Raw genomic sequence first — 17,286 nt, 5'->3', positions numbered from 1 at the left:
GTGCCAACATGCCCCCTGGCCTACCCCCCTCTCCAAAAGCACTAGCAACATGCCTACGGTCCAAGTATTTCATCTCGGACTCCAGAAAGTCAGCATGTTCAGTATGCAGGTCGCGCAACCTAGTTAGCAGCGAAACATCCTGTGTCGTCTCATACAACACTTCTAAGTCCCTCATTTGCTGTTCGCAATGGCGGATCTGACTCCTGATGTCCTTGAGAACCCCGATGGTGGTGCCAATGCAGACCCCTCTGATTGTGGCCTTGAATGCCTCCCAGAGAAGGCACGGGTCTTCCGTCGCCTGTGCATTAATGTCAAAGTAGTCTTTTATGGCTTTTTTTAAGGTGTCAACATAGACTGCGTCTGTAAGAGCCCTAGAATTAAACCGCCACTGGAACGGGGGGCGAGTAACGTGGAAGTTCTACTTGTAACAAGACTGGATTGTGGTCTGATAATGTGCGGGGTAGTGACGTAAATAATTAATTTACTCTCTTAATTTCTATGCAGGTAAGTACTTAATCAATAATAACTCAATCAGAATGAAAAAAAGACAGAGTCCGTGGTGTTAGAGTTTCTAAGGGTTTTATTCCTCATAAAGGAATCAGGATATCATGTTCTGACCACCACAGGGGTGTCAGAAGGGATAGAGCGCTCTCGTTTATTGACAGTACATAGCTTATATACTTGATTTATACCATAAAGAATAATGTAAGAGGCGTAACAGCTGAGAGAAGACAAGATAACATTATACACGTGATACTAATACATCATCAAGAGGCGTAAACTAGGCGTGAACCAGAGGTGTGTGCTAGAAACGTCACTGATAGGTGACGCAGGTGGGTGGCACCAAGGGGTGGTGCTAACAGAATGTTGCAATGTCAGCAGAAATCGGAAGCTTGGATGCGCGCGCAGCTGCATGACGTGTGATTGACGGGGTGCAGGGGACTTGACATTTACACTGACGGAAAGAGACAGAAGTCTGGCATGTCAGATCAACTTGTACTTCTATCATATCTGATATCTGATGTTTAGGAACTATACTATCTGGGCGGAAAGGTCTCTAGGGCAGAAGCTATTCTATGCTAACTGTGGATGCGTGTGTAAGCGCCTGAGTGTCTACATGTGAAGCGTGGGGCACGGGGCCTTCCATGGAAGCATGGCAACAGAGGCTATGAATTATTTGCATTAAGACAGGTCGGCCTTTTGGCTCTGCAGCTGGGGAGGATGTTTACAGGATCTAGTAGGCAGGAATGCATTCTCGAGGAGCGAAACAGATAACTCGAAGGTTATAGTCAGTCTTGGCAGAAAGCAGGCTTGAGCTGAGCGCGAGGGGCCGCGCTGAAAGTAGGACAGAGTTCACGGGTACAGAGGTAGCCTGGGCAGAGTCAGGAGCCACAAAAGAGGTTCAGATGGAAGGAATTCAGGGCCTACTCTTGCTAGAGCAGGAAAAATATGAAAAGTGTACTACAAAAAGACGGTGGCATAGCATACTTAGGGACGGACTACATAATCCATTCATGGTGGATCTGAAAGAGGACAAGTTAACGGTGGACGCAAATGTATTTGCGTCTTCATGGCTGGCACAGGAGGGAAGTTACATGCACTTTAAGCTGGTACATGGAGTCGGTGGGGTACGCGCTAGGGAACACAACATGGCCAAAATCTAATTTTCCTCATTCCCTCCTTGTTCCCTACGGACCCTTCATGAAATATCGATCCTCATGAATCGATCAGTCTGTTCTTGTAGCATCATTTGTTCTTCTTTCTTTCTGTTACGTTTTGAGTGAAAACTGGAATGTTCAATACAAGAAGTGGCACACAGTCCACAAATCGCTGGCCCACACTGTAGGCACAGGCAGCAACTGAATACTAGGACTAGGCCAATGCCTAGGAAGGATAGGATCTTCCATCCCCAAGCTGTTAACGTTGTCCAGAACCAACCGGACCAAGTCCAGGTGCCTGGATTCTGATGTATCTGATTTGCAATGTTATGAAGACGGGTGATAGCTTGATATACTGATGGTGCGTTTTGTGGAATGAAAACACAGCAACTTGACCCGATGACCTTACAGGCTCCACCTCTATCTGCCAAGATGACGTCAATTACAAGACGATTCTGAAGGACAACAACCCGCATAGCGGACTGTTCTTCTGTTAAGTTACCTAAGGCGGAGGCAGTTTCATTTACTACTGCTTCAAGTGTTCTAGTTAATCTACGTATTAATTTACTATTCTGGACAGGTCCTAAAAAGAAAAAGAATCCTTTATTAAAATCAGTGTACTGTTCCCATGCCGTTTCTGTGTAGTCGACAAGTGGGACATCTCTTCTGGGTCTATTCTTTACTAGATTGCTATTTCTATGGTAATCAGGAGGAGCTAGAAAAACAGGTGGCAGAAGGAATGCAATGTAACAGGTACCATCCCAATCTGGAGGTAGACGTATGTATGCGGTATGACCACAAACAAAGTAAGAATGACTGATAGCTTTGAAAGATGATTTTCCATCATCACTGAATTCGACCACAGTAGTGCATTTACTATGACCTAAGTGTACTGAACCTTTCTTCTTGATACATAATTCACCAGTGACTGGCAGTACTGACATAATGGGAAGAACTGGTGCGGCTTCGGATTCGACAGTAAGAATCATAAGGCTAATTGTATAATTGCCTAATCCATATACTTCATTTTCTAGATCAGTTCCTATTCTAGTGGGAAGTCCCTCCTTATCTGGGTAACAGACGTCTAGTAGGACCAAGTTCAGGTTTCCCCAAACCCAACCCCCATCGAAAACAGCAATGTCGGGATCTAAAGAATTAATTATTTTAAACCATGCTCCACAGGAGCCATTGTGAGTGAACGGGTACGGAAAGAGGGGCAGAGCTCCCTTGTAATTCTGGTAGGGAGGGAGTCGGCCACATATCCAGCAATCTGTAGCATTGTTAGTTTGATGAGAATGATGTAACATACTAATGAATGTATTGTTGCGCAGCGCAAGTCTGTAGGAAAGCTCGTGAGGAGGTAACTCACTAAAAGTGTGTTCAGCAGAAACATTGTAAGCAGATTGTTCACGCTTGAAAATAGGATAATAGATAGGTAATAAGATGCTAGCAACAGTAATTAAAATACTGAGAATAAACATGATTATGAGTGTCACTATGCAGTGACTACGAAGTGATTTGCAATATGTACGTTTCTTTGCTTCTCTCTCTCTATCTCGATCTAGGGGATACATGTCAGAAACTATTTAACCGATTCACCTAGGGGAGGACTTAAACAATTAAACTGTCTGACTTGCTAGATCGTAATTTCATGCGATATAGTTCTTGAGGAGTTTTTTCTCGTTGCGATTCGGTAAAGTCTTTGGTAACACAGTCTTTGGTGGGGGTGGACGAGTCTAGGTCAGGTTTCAGTCCAGCAAATTTCTTTATGTGACTCGTATGTACCCACCCCTTTCTTCCCTCGATTTTCACCGCCGTCCTTGTTGTTAGAAGAACGGTCTTCGGAGACTTCCAGCGGGGCTCCAACGGACTTTTTCTGTCGAAATTGCGGACGAGGACAGTATCACCGGGACGGACGTCATGTGGCTTCACATCAGTGTTGTCAGGGAAGGCTGCGGCAACCTGTGAACGACATGATTGGAGTGCAGACATCAAGGAGGCAAGGTAATCTGTTAACATGTTAGAATCAACATCAGTAATCTTTTTTGGAATGGGCGTCCCCCACATATTCGGTGGTCTTCCAAAGACCACCTCGTACGGAGATAGCCCTGATCTCGAATGGGCGACCATTCTCATATAGAATAGTGCCACTGGCAGGGCGACTATCCAGTCGACCCCTTTTTCCTGACATATTTTGGCAAGGCGGATCTTTAATGTCTGGTTATGCCTTTCAACAAGGCCTGCGGCTTCTGGGTGTCGGACACAATGGAACTTCCACTGGTATCCCAGTAACAAGGAAACTTCTTTCATTAAGGCAGACGAGAATGGCTGACCGTTATCTGAGTACACGACACGAGGCAGGCCGTATCGTGGGAAAAATTCACGAACCAACTGTTTGGCAGTGGTCGGAGCAGTGTAATCTGGGACTGGGTATGCTTCGGTCCAGCGGGACAGAGCACAGACAACTACGAGAACATATTTAAATCCTCGACAACGGTCCATCTGGATATAATCCATCTGGAGGACTTCAAAAGGGTGATCGGGAGGATGAAATCCACCTTGCTCTACAGGGACGCTTTTACCTGGATTGAACTGACAACAGATCATGCAAGTACGCACTTTCTGTTTTGCTGCTGCTCGTAAGTGTTTATTGTTCCAGAGATTTTGTAAACTGTCTAGCATTGCTTTCTCTCCTAGATGGGCAGGACTATGTGCTGTATTTATCATGACTTGAACCATAGAGTCAGGGAGAAACCATGTAGATTTTCCCTTCGTCATCCAACCTTGATCTGTCTGGATCCCTCCTAGTTCGATCCATTTCTTTATTTCTTCTGGAGTAGCATGTGTCTGTATGTCAATAACATCTAGTGTGGGATCCCTGACTGTCATACAGTTTGTCGGATCTGTTGTCTTTGTCGTATCAGTTGTCTGAGTGTGAGTCAGTGCTGTATGTTTTGCTGTTTGATCTGCCAGGTCGTTACCCTGGGAAACAGAATCTGTGGCTTTAGTATGTGCTTTACACTTCATGACGGATATGGCTGAAGTCAGATGTATTGCCTCTAACAGTGCTTGAATGAGAGGACCATGTTGTATCTTTGTACCATGAGAGGTCAGAAAACCTCTTTCTTGCCACAGCATGCCGAAGTCGTGTACGACTCCGAACGCATAACGGGAATCTGTGTATATGTTGACATTTCTGTTCTTGGCTAGAATACAGGCTTGGGTCAGAGCGATGAGCTCTGCCGCTTGAGCAGACAGTGTATCAATACGGTGTGTTTCTTTAACTTCAGTTTCAGTGGTCACGGCATACGCGGCCACTAACTCTCCTGTACTTGTTCTCATGCATGAACCATCCACATAAAGTGTCAGGTCTGGATTTGTCAATGGAACATCTGTTAAATCTCGTCGGGGCTTTGTTACTGCATTAATGATCTCTATGCAATCATGTGGAGCTGGATCTGTCATAACTGTAGGTAACAGTGTTGCTGGGTTCAGGATACTGCAACGTCTGATTTCTATGTGTGGCTGGAATAATGTCAATTCGTAACCTGTAAGTCGTGCTATAGTCAAGTGTTGAGTCTGGGTTCTGTTTAACAGAACCTCTACAGAATGTGGAACTTGTACTGTTAACTGATGACCTAAAACAATTGAGTCGCTTTGTCTGATTGCTAACGCTGTTGCTGCTACTGACTTTAAACATGCAGGGAGTGCCTGGGCTACTGAATCCAATGTACTTGAAAAATAAGCGCAAGGCTTATGTGAACCTGCTTGATCTTGAGTGAGGACAGACAATGCTGTACCGTCACGTTCTGTAACAAAAAGTGTAAACGGTTTACTGTAACATGGTGTTGCTAAAACTGGTGCTTGGCATAAAGCTTTCTTTAATTCCTCAAAGGCTTGTGTATGTTCCTGAGTCCAAGGGAGGGCAATGGAAGTTGCTGCCTCCTGCGTCGTTAACTGGATGAGTGGTTTAGCTAGAAATGCATATTGAGGAATCCATTGTCTGCAGTACGAGGTGAGGCCTATAAAGGCCCGCACCTCCTTTTGTGTCTGGGGTCGTGGCATATTTATAATTAACTGAATGCGATCGGGAGTGAGCTGTCTCCCCACTTTGGACAGCAAGTGACCCAGGTACACAACTTGCTGAACACAGAATTGTAGCTTCGAAGGAGACACCTTGTGTCCCTTGTCGGCCAGGAAATGCAAAACTGTCAGAGATGCTTGTTCACATTCGGGCTCACTTCGTGCGGTGATCAGTAGATCATCGACGTATTGCAGTAAAGCTGTATAAACTGGCATTTGAATACAATCTAGTTGTCTTTTCAGTGCTTGACTATAGATGCTGGGGCTTTCTGTAAATCCTTGAGGTGCGCGGGAAAATTTGAAACTTCGTCCATTTAAACTGAATCCGAAGAGATATTGGCTCTCCGGATCAATAGGTACACTGAAGAAAGCGTTCTTGAGATCAATTACTGTAAAGAACGTTGCTTCTGAATCAATGGCAGTCAATAGGGAGGAGATATCGGGGACCACAGGATACTGTGGTACAATACATTTGTTCAGTTCTCGAAGATCAATCACCAGCCGATATACTGGCGGTGCATTGCGGTCTGTACGTTTAAGAATTGGAATGATGGGTGAATTACAGATATTGGAGTCGGTCTCTACGACCACTCCCTGGGCAATAAGCTCTTCAATTATTTTCAGTAAAGCCACTACAGCATTGGGTGGTAACTTGTATTGTCTGATCCTGGGTAAAACAACTCCTGTCTTCAGTGTTACACGGTATGGAGTGATATGCATACAACCTACATCAGCTGGGCCTTTTGCCCATAAGTGATCTGGTACATTTTTCAATCTGACATCAAAATCACGTAAAACATAATGACCCTTGAAATCCCGTAGAAAGAGTCTGACTCCCTCCGGGGAACAGCATATTATAGCTCCTAGAGCCTTCAGTGTTTTAATTCCTAACAGATTTTCTGGACATGATTTCGTAAGTAACAAATCTGTAACTCGAGATAATGGACCCACAGCTAGTGGTACTGGTTCTGATACTTCATTTACAATAGGCTGTCCTGAAAAACCAAGGGAAACATTCTGTGAGCCTGAGAGGGGTGCCCCTGGGACTTCATTGTGACTGATTGTAGTGCGACTTGCCCCTGTGTCAATTAAAAATTTTCTGTCTTTTCCCAATACGTGACTGTGTACATAAGGACCTTCTTGATCTACGGGAATTTCAATAAGAGGCAAACCACCTTCCCTCTCTAGGCTGTTTCATGTGTAACGGGGATAATCTGGATATGCAGACTGGGCATACTGGTACATCTGTTGTGATACTTGCCGAGTTGCGGCAATGGGCTGTGTCTGGGCATGTTGTGGCTGCGGTACTGCTACTGTCTGTACTGTGTGGGACTGATCATGCATAGGCTGTGTATTCTGCATTGGCTGTTCGTTCTGTGAGGTCTGTTGATGACCCTGTTCATGTCTAGGCGGATGCGGTCTTTCTTTAGTTTTACCGGTCGCGATGTTATGTTTCAGGACTGGACATTCATGTACGTAGTGACCTGGCTGCTTGCAATAATTACATGTCCCTTTAACGGGAGCGGCAGAATGATTGGTCTGGGCCCCACCTTTTCTATGACCGTCGGCTGGAATCGTCTGACCTACTAACATTTTCATTTTCGTGTCTTTCATACGTTTCTGTTCCTGATCTTGTTCTTCCCTAATTCTGTTCTGGTGATATTGTAACATTTGTAACATCTGGGATGGCGTATTTGCCTGCCAAGTACTTTCAACTTTGTACACTCTATTTTTGACTAATGGTAGGGCATTCTCTACTAATTTTGTTACAAAAAGGTGTGGATAGGACTCACTGCTAACCTTTAGGCCACTATTTATAATGAAACATTTCTCGAATCTTGAATAAAAGTCACTAGTATCTTCATCTTGTTTCTGTTTACAGGACGAGATTGCGTCCCAATCTTCCTTTCTAGTTGTCAATAATCTTGGTAAAACCTGTACTATTAAACCTGGTAAGGCTTTAGTCTTATCCCCAAGGCCTAACCCTGGGACTCGTTTGCTTTCTTCGTCTTCTATTTCTGTCCATGCTATCTTAGACTCTCCCACCTCCCAATCCTTTTCCTTTAATTTCTCGTAAATGCCCGTGGGCAACAGTACTTTTAACATTTTCATAATATCATCATACGTGTAATCTCCCATCAGTAACATGTCTTTGAGCTCTCTATGAAAACCTGCAGGGTCTTTATCATGGCACGGAACTAATTTCTTCATTTCTAACAGTTCTAACTTAGTCAGTGGTGTGTGAACATACACACGCTTCAAGCGTTGGTCCGCACCCATAACTGGGTGTACTTCTCGTAAGGGGTTCTGACTTTCAATGCCACTACCGCATTGCATGTGGTACGTTTTTCTTTCTGGAGGCGGGGCGGGAACATATTCAGAACTTATGAAGGTGTTATACTTACATCGTTGTTCTAGAATTATTTGTATTAATTTGGTACTAAAACCTCTCCATCTATCCATGAGTAGTGCTTCTAATGTTTCGTGTAAGGGACCTGGATCAGAATGATGGTTTCTGAACTTGATGAGGAGGTGCTGAATCATGTATACACCTGCTATTTTCTGCTCTTCCGGGGAAAGGTTCAAGAATGTCTGTACTAACGTGTCATCATTATACATGTCTGGGTTTTCGGCCCATAATACAGCTGACCGGGCTAATTCCTGTTCATCCATAGAATTGAGTACATGGTACCCCACTCGGTCTCGAAGCCTTTTATCAGTTTCCTGGAACTGATGTTCAGAAGAATTCGGATTTGTTAAAGCAGAGAGAAAAACTCTCTTATTTTCCGGACGGATACCTTTCCTAAGGTAATTTCCCTTACCTACATACGCTATAGTATCTGTAGACCTTCCTGACTTTTCATGTTCTTCTTCCTCCTCGGAGGAAGCTTTATCATTCCCTTCCTGGTGTGCAGTTAATACTGCCTTTCTAATTTTCTGGGACATACTGGCTATGCAAGTCCCCTTGTCATGTTTTCCATCGGCTATATTTTGTCCCCACTTGTTTAATGCGTCTAATTCACTTTGGTCTGTCTCGGGCCTGTCTCATTCTCTTATTACACAATTTATAAAGAATCGTAATATCTGTGCTTGAATGTCAACTTTCTGTTTATGCATGGCATCTTTGACACTGTCAGGGTCTTTCCCTGTCTGTATAAACCCATATAGTCTGTCGAGACGTTCCTTCATTCCTACATAGCATAGCAAGCTATCGGTGGCAGATCTTAACCGTAGTGATGCTAATATCATTAGATCGGTTCTTCCGGGTACTGGATCATATCTGCAAACTGACATTTTCTCTTTAAATGCGTCAAGACGCGTCGAGTGGGGAGACTGGAAAGGATTCTGCGTGTCCCTTAAATTGAGTCTGTGTGTCAATGGCGGGGTCTGAAGACCCGCAGTCGCACCTCCTGAGGCGGATGCTTGAGCATTATCTCTCCGCGGAGTCTGGATCTGAGTCTGAATTTGTCGTTTAGTAAGATCAGGTAGGACTGGTTTCGGTAGGTCAGTCTTGAGTGCGGGAAGTGGCGGAGCTGGCGGAACAGGGGAGGTCTGTCGTGGTACCGGCGGGACATTATCTGGGGGCGCAGCGCCACCCCCATCCCTGTCAGTAGGCAGGGCACGAACAGGCAGATTGGTATAAGCTGGTGCTACATCCTCTAGATATGAATTTAGGAATATGTCTTTAGTAGTTTTATGCATTACTTTAGTTGGAACTAATGGTGTCGGTAAGTTTTTCGGCAACTCTGATAGGGCTTCAGATGTGCCATCTGCTGCAAGATACATACCGTTTACAAGATTGTTTCGGGCACGGTCTATTTGTTCTGTTTTTACTCGGATCCCTTCAGTAACTAATTCGTTTTCTTGGTCTTTTTCTGATTCTTTAAGTCTGTCTTCTCTACGGAGTGCTTTGTCAGCACGCTTACGTGATTCCTTTCGCCAAAATTCTATGGCGTCCTTCTGAGATTGTCTAGCTTTCTTTTTCCATAATGCTTCTTCTACCCTCATGATGCACTCGGCATCCCATGTTCCGGTAACAGGCCATCTGTGTCTTTCGTCTAGGTGTTTGGTGTAATCGGCCCATAAATCTAGATATAATATGGCATCTATGCCATGTTTCTGATACATAAAATTGCCTGGAGTGTCCCTAGGGGGGATAGGAATTTCTTCCTCCAGTAACCCTTTCCTAGTTCCTATCTGTTTTAACTTGTTGAAAAACGGCATCTTGCTTACTTATTACTGAACGCTAGATCTTTATTCCTTAATACTCTTGACAGCTAGATTATACGAGAAACACAATAATACACGTTTAAACAGTCACATTCATACCACAACATTAATCACATAAGAACATTGAAGACATAGATGACTACCCCCCTATACTGGATGTACTGCTCAACAGTACGGATACACTGATGTAACAGTGCAGAAATTCGGAATACTAGATATACTGCTAAACAGTACAGATACACTGCCTAAAAACAGTGCAGACCGGACTTGCGTACCCAAACCCGTCTAGATACGACCCAGCAATGGTACTCACCGGGAAGCACGGAAACAGAAGGCCTCGGAAAACTCGACTGGACTCGACTCGGAACTTCGGAAAACTTCGGAAAATTTCGGAAAACTTCGGAAAACTTCGGAAAACTGGTGGGCCTCTTCACACCTCGGACCTTGCTTCTTTCGGCTAGGCTTTGGTCGGGATCCTCCGCACTCCTCACCGCCTCGTCTGGGCACTGATCGCAGTCTTCGTCACCTCCGTGGGTCAGAGGGAGATGCAGGAAATCCTGCCAGTACACGTGTGTTCCATCTAACTGATGGCAGGGGACACAGATTGCAACGCACCAACCGGCGCGTGAGGTGGGGGAGGGGTCCCTATTCGGGCGCCAAAATGACGTAAATAATTAATTTACTCTCTTAATTTCTATGCAGGTAAGTACTTAATCAATAATAACTCAATCAGAATGAAAAAAAGACAGAGTCCGTGGTGTTAGAGTTTCTAAGGGTTTTATTCCTCATAAAGGAATCAGGATATCATGTTCTGACCACCACAGGGGTGTCAGAAGGGATAGAGCGCTCTCGTTTATTGACAGTACATAGCTTATATACTTGATTTATACCATAAAGAATAATGTAAGAGGCGTAACAGCTGAGAGAAGACAAGATAACATTATACACGTGATACTAATACATCATCAAGAGGCGTAAACTAGGCGTGAACCAGAGGTGTGTGCTAGAAACGTCACTGATAGGTGACGCAGGTGGGTGGCACCAAGGGGTGGTGCTAACAGAATGTTGCAATGTCAGCAGAAATCGGAAGCTTGGATGCGCGCGCAGCTGCATGACGTGTGATTGACGGGGTGCAGGGGACTTGACATTTACACTGACGGAAAGAGACAGAAGTCTGGCATGTCAGATCAACTTGTACTTCTATCATATCTGATATCTGATGTTTAGGAACTATACTATCTGGGCGGAAAGGTCTCTAGGGCAGAAGCTATTCTATGCTAACTGTGGATGCGTGTGTAAGCGCCTGAGTGTCTACATGTGAAGCGTGGGGCACGGGGCCTTCCATGGAAGCATGGCAACAGAGGCTATGAATTATTTGCATTAAGACAGGTCGGCCTTTTGGCTCTGCAGCTGGGGAGGATGTTTACAGGATCTAGTAGGCAGGAATGCATTCTCGAGGAGCGAAACAGATAACTCGAAGGTTATAGTCAGTCTTGGCAGAAAGCAGGCTTGAGCTGAGCGCGAGGGGCCGCGCTGAAAGTAGGACAGAGTTCACGGGTACAGAGGTAGCCTGGGCAGAGTCAGGAGCCACAAAAGAGGTTCAGATGGAAGGAATTCAGGGCCTACTCTTGCTAGAGCAGGAAAAATATGAAAAGTGTACTACAAAAAGACGGTGGCATAGCATACTTAGGGACGGACTACATAATCCATTCATGGTGGATCTGAAAGAGGACAAGTTAACGGTGGACGCAAATGTATTTGCGTCTTCATGGCTGGCACAGGAGGGAAGTTACATGCACTTTAAGCTGGTACATGGAGTCGGTGGGGTACGCGCTAGGGAACACAACATGGCCAAAATTTAATTTTCCTCAGTAGCACCTGCAATTTGCGAACCCACAGAGCCACGTCTTTAGAACCCAGCCAGTAGTCCAGCCTGGACCAGCTATTGTGAGACGCTGTAATGTGTGTGGCGCCTGGCGCGGCAACGTGTTGCAATCTCCATAAATCAGCTAAGGCCAGGTCTTCCATCATGTGACCCACCATCAGTCGCGATTGTTTGTGCTGCTCTATGGAATGTGCGGAGCGGTCTAGCCCATCCTGCAGTGTTACATTCCAGTCCCCTCCACATAATATGTGCGTGTTGGCATGTGTCTGCAAGTGACCCCAGACTTCACGAAAGAATTCCGGAGCGTCAGTGTTCGGACCATATACGTTAAGGAATGTCACCTGTTGGCCCCTCAATGTGCCCGTTACCAGCACGTACCTTCCAGAGGGATCATGCATAACAGACTGTGCCACAAAATTGATCCCTTTTTTAATCAAAATGAGCCCCCCTCGGGAGTAGGAGGAGTAGGAGGCCCCGTATGTGGATTCCGCCCACCTCGCCCCTAAGTGTGCATGTGTATTAGGTGCGAGGTGTGTTTCCTGTATGAAGGCTATGTCGATGCTCCATCTTGTAAGATTAGCAAATACCTGTCTGATTTTCTGTAGCTTAGAAAACCCTCGTATATTCCAAGTAAGAACGTTTAGGCATAACCTGCCCTCACTCCTAGAACCCATTGTCATCAAACATGTTAATACATTTCGTCCCTGTACATTCCAATGCTGCAGTCGGTGCCCAACCCACCGTAATACAAATAATACCCGTAATGATGGCTGTCCATCCCAGCAGCGAACCTATGCCAGAACACATATGCAATGCTGTCGGTCTCTGTAAACAGTCAAACACCCCCCCCCCTTATCCCACCCACTCCAGCAACCCCAACCTGCCGAAGCCATATCCACACTAAGCACATATCCCACAAACACAGAACCAACAACTCAGTGCCCATACTGAGACCTTGTGGTGGGTATTACCCTCATGGAGGACCGCCAGGAGCACAACCTTACACCCGGTGGACGGGTGCCGGCGATACTATAAAAATCGTACATGCTCGTGATATACGTGACCATTGGCCCGCTGCTCCCCCCACTTCTCCAATGACTCATCAACAGTACACTATCAGCAGCGTTGTCATAGGAGCAGCCCAGCGCCATCTTGACTCCTTCCAAAGTTAGCAGCAGTTTGATCCCCTCGTGGCTCTGAGTTCAAAACCACTCCCGCGGAACAAGTGCGTGACTGCAAGTCGACAATCCACCGAGGGTGTGCAGGAATGAGCGCTTATCCGCAAGGAGCCATACCACAAGGTCGCATACAACAAGACGTTGAAGGCGCTTCCGCTCCCATTGTCCCAGTGACCGCAATAGGCCGGAGTAGAAGGCAACTTATGGGGAAGAGTCTGTACGGTCGCCCAGTGCGCCAGTCATTGCACCATTCTGACCTGAGGTTATGAACCAACACACCTCAGGGAGGGTGTGTATGCATGTGCCCCCCGCAGGCGTCAATAAAGTCAAAAAAACTGAAGCCGGCCTCAAGCACAATGGATAACAGCCCCCCGCCATATAGTGAGTTCATTGTCTACACCCATGAGTCTGACATCAGGCGGGACTGTCCTGTGCAGTGTAGAGCAGCCACGCAGGCAGCCACGGTAGCCAACAGTACAAAAAAAACAAACTCACCACTGTTCTGCGTGGGACTACGCCAATGCCTTCAGTCCGAGTCTCCTCGTTGATCATTCTGCGAGTTCGATCTCGACTCCCTCTGTACCTTTTTAATAAAGTCCTGGGCCGCTTTTGGCGTTGCCAGCACGATTGCCTTTTCCTTCCACACCACTCGAAGTCGGGCTGGATATAGCATTGAGTAGACAATGTTTAGATCACGCAGTTTGGCTTTTACTGAGGTGTATTCCTTACGTGCCTGCTGAACTGCCACCGTGTGATCCGGGTAAAACTCGAGGGTGTTGCCTTGATGATTGATTTTGCCCTTTTCACGTGCGAGCCTGAGAATTGTGTCTCTATCTCTGTAGTTGAGTATCCTTGCCATGATCGGCCTTGGCGTGGCACCGGGCGGTGGTCGGGGGGCCAACGACCTATGGGCTCGCTCCACTATGAAGATGGGCGACAAGGCCTCCGTGCAAAAAAGATCTTTACACAAATTTTTGACATATTGCTCCATCCGTCCAGTATTGGTCGACTCCGGCAGGCCTGTGATTCGCACGTTATTGCGCCTCGAACGCGCTTCCAAGTCCTCCTCCTTTGCCTTGATCACCTCCAGGATCCGTTCCATTCCAGCGCACTTGGTGGTTGAGGTTCGCGCTTCATCTTCGACGGCCGATATTCTCGTCTCCGCTTCATCCAAACGTTCGCCATGTTTTTCCTGTCTAGCGGCCATGCCGTCCATCCTGCATGTCAGGTTGTCCAGCTTACCGTTGATGTCCTGCAAATTCGATTGGATTGCCAAAAGTATCTTCTCCATATTGCTGTTTGGCGGTGGTTCAGTGGAGACGCCAGGTTCCACTATCTCGTCCGCAGGTTTCGTAGCCTTCCTGTTGTCGAATGTTAGCTTTGGTTGTTGTTTATCAGGCTTCCCCATAATGGTAGTCGGAGAGGTGGCTTTTCGGACCGTTGGCCCAGATGCCCTCGTGACTCTGCCCGCCGTCGCCGTGATGCACCGGTAAAGCAGCGACTAGTTGCTCGTGTTTTCGACCCTGCGACCGGGAAAATGGCCGTCAGGCGTCCCTCCTCATGTTGTCAGCAGGATGCGGGAACACGGCCCGCCTCGTGAGACCCTCTGCCGCTGCAGTCACCCGTGGATCTGGCGAACCACTCGCCGATTCTGCAAAACATGTGGCACCGGTACACCAGGAGACGCAGCTTGCAAGTTCCTCCACCCGGCAGCGTACAATCCCGTGGTGGTCCCGTTGATCCGCCAGCCGGAGAGTCCAGCACGGCTGAGTCCGCAGTCACTGGCGCGAAGGCGGTGATAGCTCTGCTCCGGCACCACGCGCCGCCATATTGTCAGGCGCGTAGTTCGTGGAGACTGCAGAAGCAACCGGCCGCCCACGGGGGAGTGAAGGCAAAGAACGATGTTCACTCGGGTCAGGGAAGCAATTTCTCACCCCCGGGTGCGGATGCCCGTTTAGCAGGCCGATCCCTCTCCGACGCCGCCGCAGAGGTCGAAAGTCCACATGCTGATGTCGGCCATGTTGTCAGGCGGGACGCCGCACACTACAACGAACTCGGCAAAAGTCGAAAAATCGGGAGTGGTGATCGAGTTTCTCCACGTTGACCGACGCACCACATCTTCACCCACTCGTGGATGGTTGTGGATAGTGGGTTGGCGGGTATTGAGCGGCAATAGTTCACATCATTAGCGATCGCTCGGCGGAGCTGCGGTTCAGGCAGCCATTCCGCTGTGCGCCCCCTAGCGCCTCCCCGTGTTGTGAATATGATTATAGTAACATAGCTAGGCTCTTGATCTCTGGTTCAGAGGTTTTCATGACTTGTACAAACTGTGGAAGGTGAGCCTAAGCATTTTCCCTCTATCTCCCTTTGATTTCTGAATGCTGGCCAAACACACATGCGCACTTAGGTTTTCCAAACCGGTCTGTATTGAACAGGGAGAACACACTCTCTGTCCTCAGCAGAGCATCAAACCAGCCCACTCAATTCAATCAGTAGCATGAAAGCAGAGTAGGGATTGAATAGGGAGTCTGTGATGCTGTCCCAGTGCCTGCCGGAACAAGGAAGAAGGAAATAGGCCACCAAGAGGTGTCCGGCAGCTTTAGGTGAGTTTCTTTCCTTAAAAATTATTATTAACACCCCCTCTAGATCACCTCCCCTGCACCCAATCAACACGCCCTAACACTTTTTGTTTGTGGCAGCCGCTTTTGGTTCTCCTATTTGGCATTGTTCCTGTGCTCCTACAATATGATTTCAACCTGAACATAAGCTCAATTAGGCGACATGGAATTATTTCGAGCATAACGTGAAATGTTGAAAATTGCATGCGCTCACACCGGCATAACCGAAATTTCATCCAGGCCTACCCTCTTTTAATTTTCCCAAACTATTTTTGCAGAATGTTTCCTTTAAATCTCGTGTTCTGAACTGCTTTGCCATGTGATGTTACAACAACACATAGGGGTTGATTCTGATGTCGTTCGGAAAGCATTCCTACAGAATCGGTCCCGGAATGCTTTCCGAACGACTCCGATCGAGGGAGTCTGACCCAGCAATTTGGATGCATCCATATGATTCTGAATATGATTCGGCCGGACTCCCATTGACCTCAATGGAAGCCTGTGTTCGGAACAAGAACACAAGCTCCCATTGAAGAAAGGGGTGGCTGGGGAAATCCTTGCCCCCTGTGGTGGGCACCCCATGGTGTCTGCCACACTGTGCATGATGGGAAAGGGGGGTCCGTTGGAGTCCTCCACGGGCCTTATTCAGAAGGTCCTGGGTGAAGGGGGGCCTGCTATGGGCCCCCAAAGACAGATTGCAGCAGCCAATTCTTTCTGGAGAAACCGAATCGAAACGGCTGGCCGAATCGGTCATTGTACTCGCTCGCTCGGAAATCCGAGTCCATAGAGCTTTACGAATTGGCTCTGAAAGATGGGACCTGTCTGAATGCCTTTCGGAACCAATTTGGACAGCCCTACCGGTTTCGGGCATCGTAATCGGTTGTTGGGAACTGTGTATGATTCAGTCGGCAACAAGGGTTATTGATCGGATTCGGCTGACCCGACTCCGATTTGGAGACCTTCTGAACGACATCAGAATCAACCCCTATATTGTGATTTTCCTGAACAGTATCCTTAACATAGAGATCTTACTGGTAAATCTTCCTGTGTTTTATGCGGGAGAGGTTTGTTAGTGTACCAATAGAAAGAAGAATGATACATTCTTAAAAAAGAGAGTGCTATTTTGTGTTGGACCTAAGATGAGCTTTACTATTAGTTGCTCTATACTTGTGTATATTGGTGTATTCTGAAATAGGGTTATTGCAATTAAAACAAAATTGTGTTTAGATGTATTTTTGCTGTCTTCGGTTAATTAGGTTAAGACACTGTTTTGCTTAAAATGATTGTTGCAGCATAATGTTCATTCTGTGTTTATATTTTTGTTTGACACTACATTCAGCATAACATATATTGTTTATTTCTGTAGGACACTGTTTTCGGTGAATTTGCCAGAGAAAGCCTTTTGCTATATTCTTCAAGGTTCTTCCTGCTTGCACACTGTATTGCATTTATTCAATGTGGTTCTCTGTTGTTTTTGCAACCAGTTTTTCTAACACCTCTGAATAACATTAGGTCATAAGAGGCAATCAATATTGATGTAATAGATTAGTGCCAGGTTAAGGTTATAGGGTGTGTGACCTTTTAAAATGAAAAATTGTGATCTAAATGTCCAGCTCAATAATTTCTATGCAAGG

Source organism: Lissotriton vulgaris, chromosome 1_1, assembly GCF_964263255.1.
Source record: "Lissotriton vulgaris chromosome 1_1, aLisVul1.2, whole genome shotgun sequence".
NCBI lineage: Eukaryota > Metazoa > Chordata > Amphibia > Caudata > Salamandridae > Lissotriton > Lissotriton vulgaris.
This window is presented reverse-complemented; position numbering follows the sequence as displayed.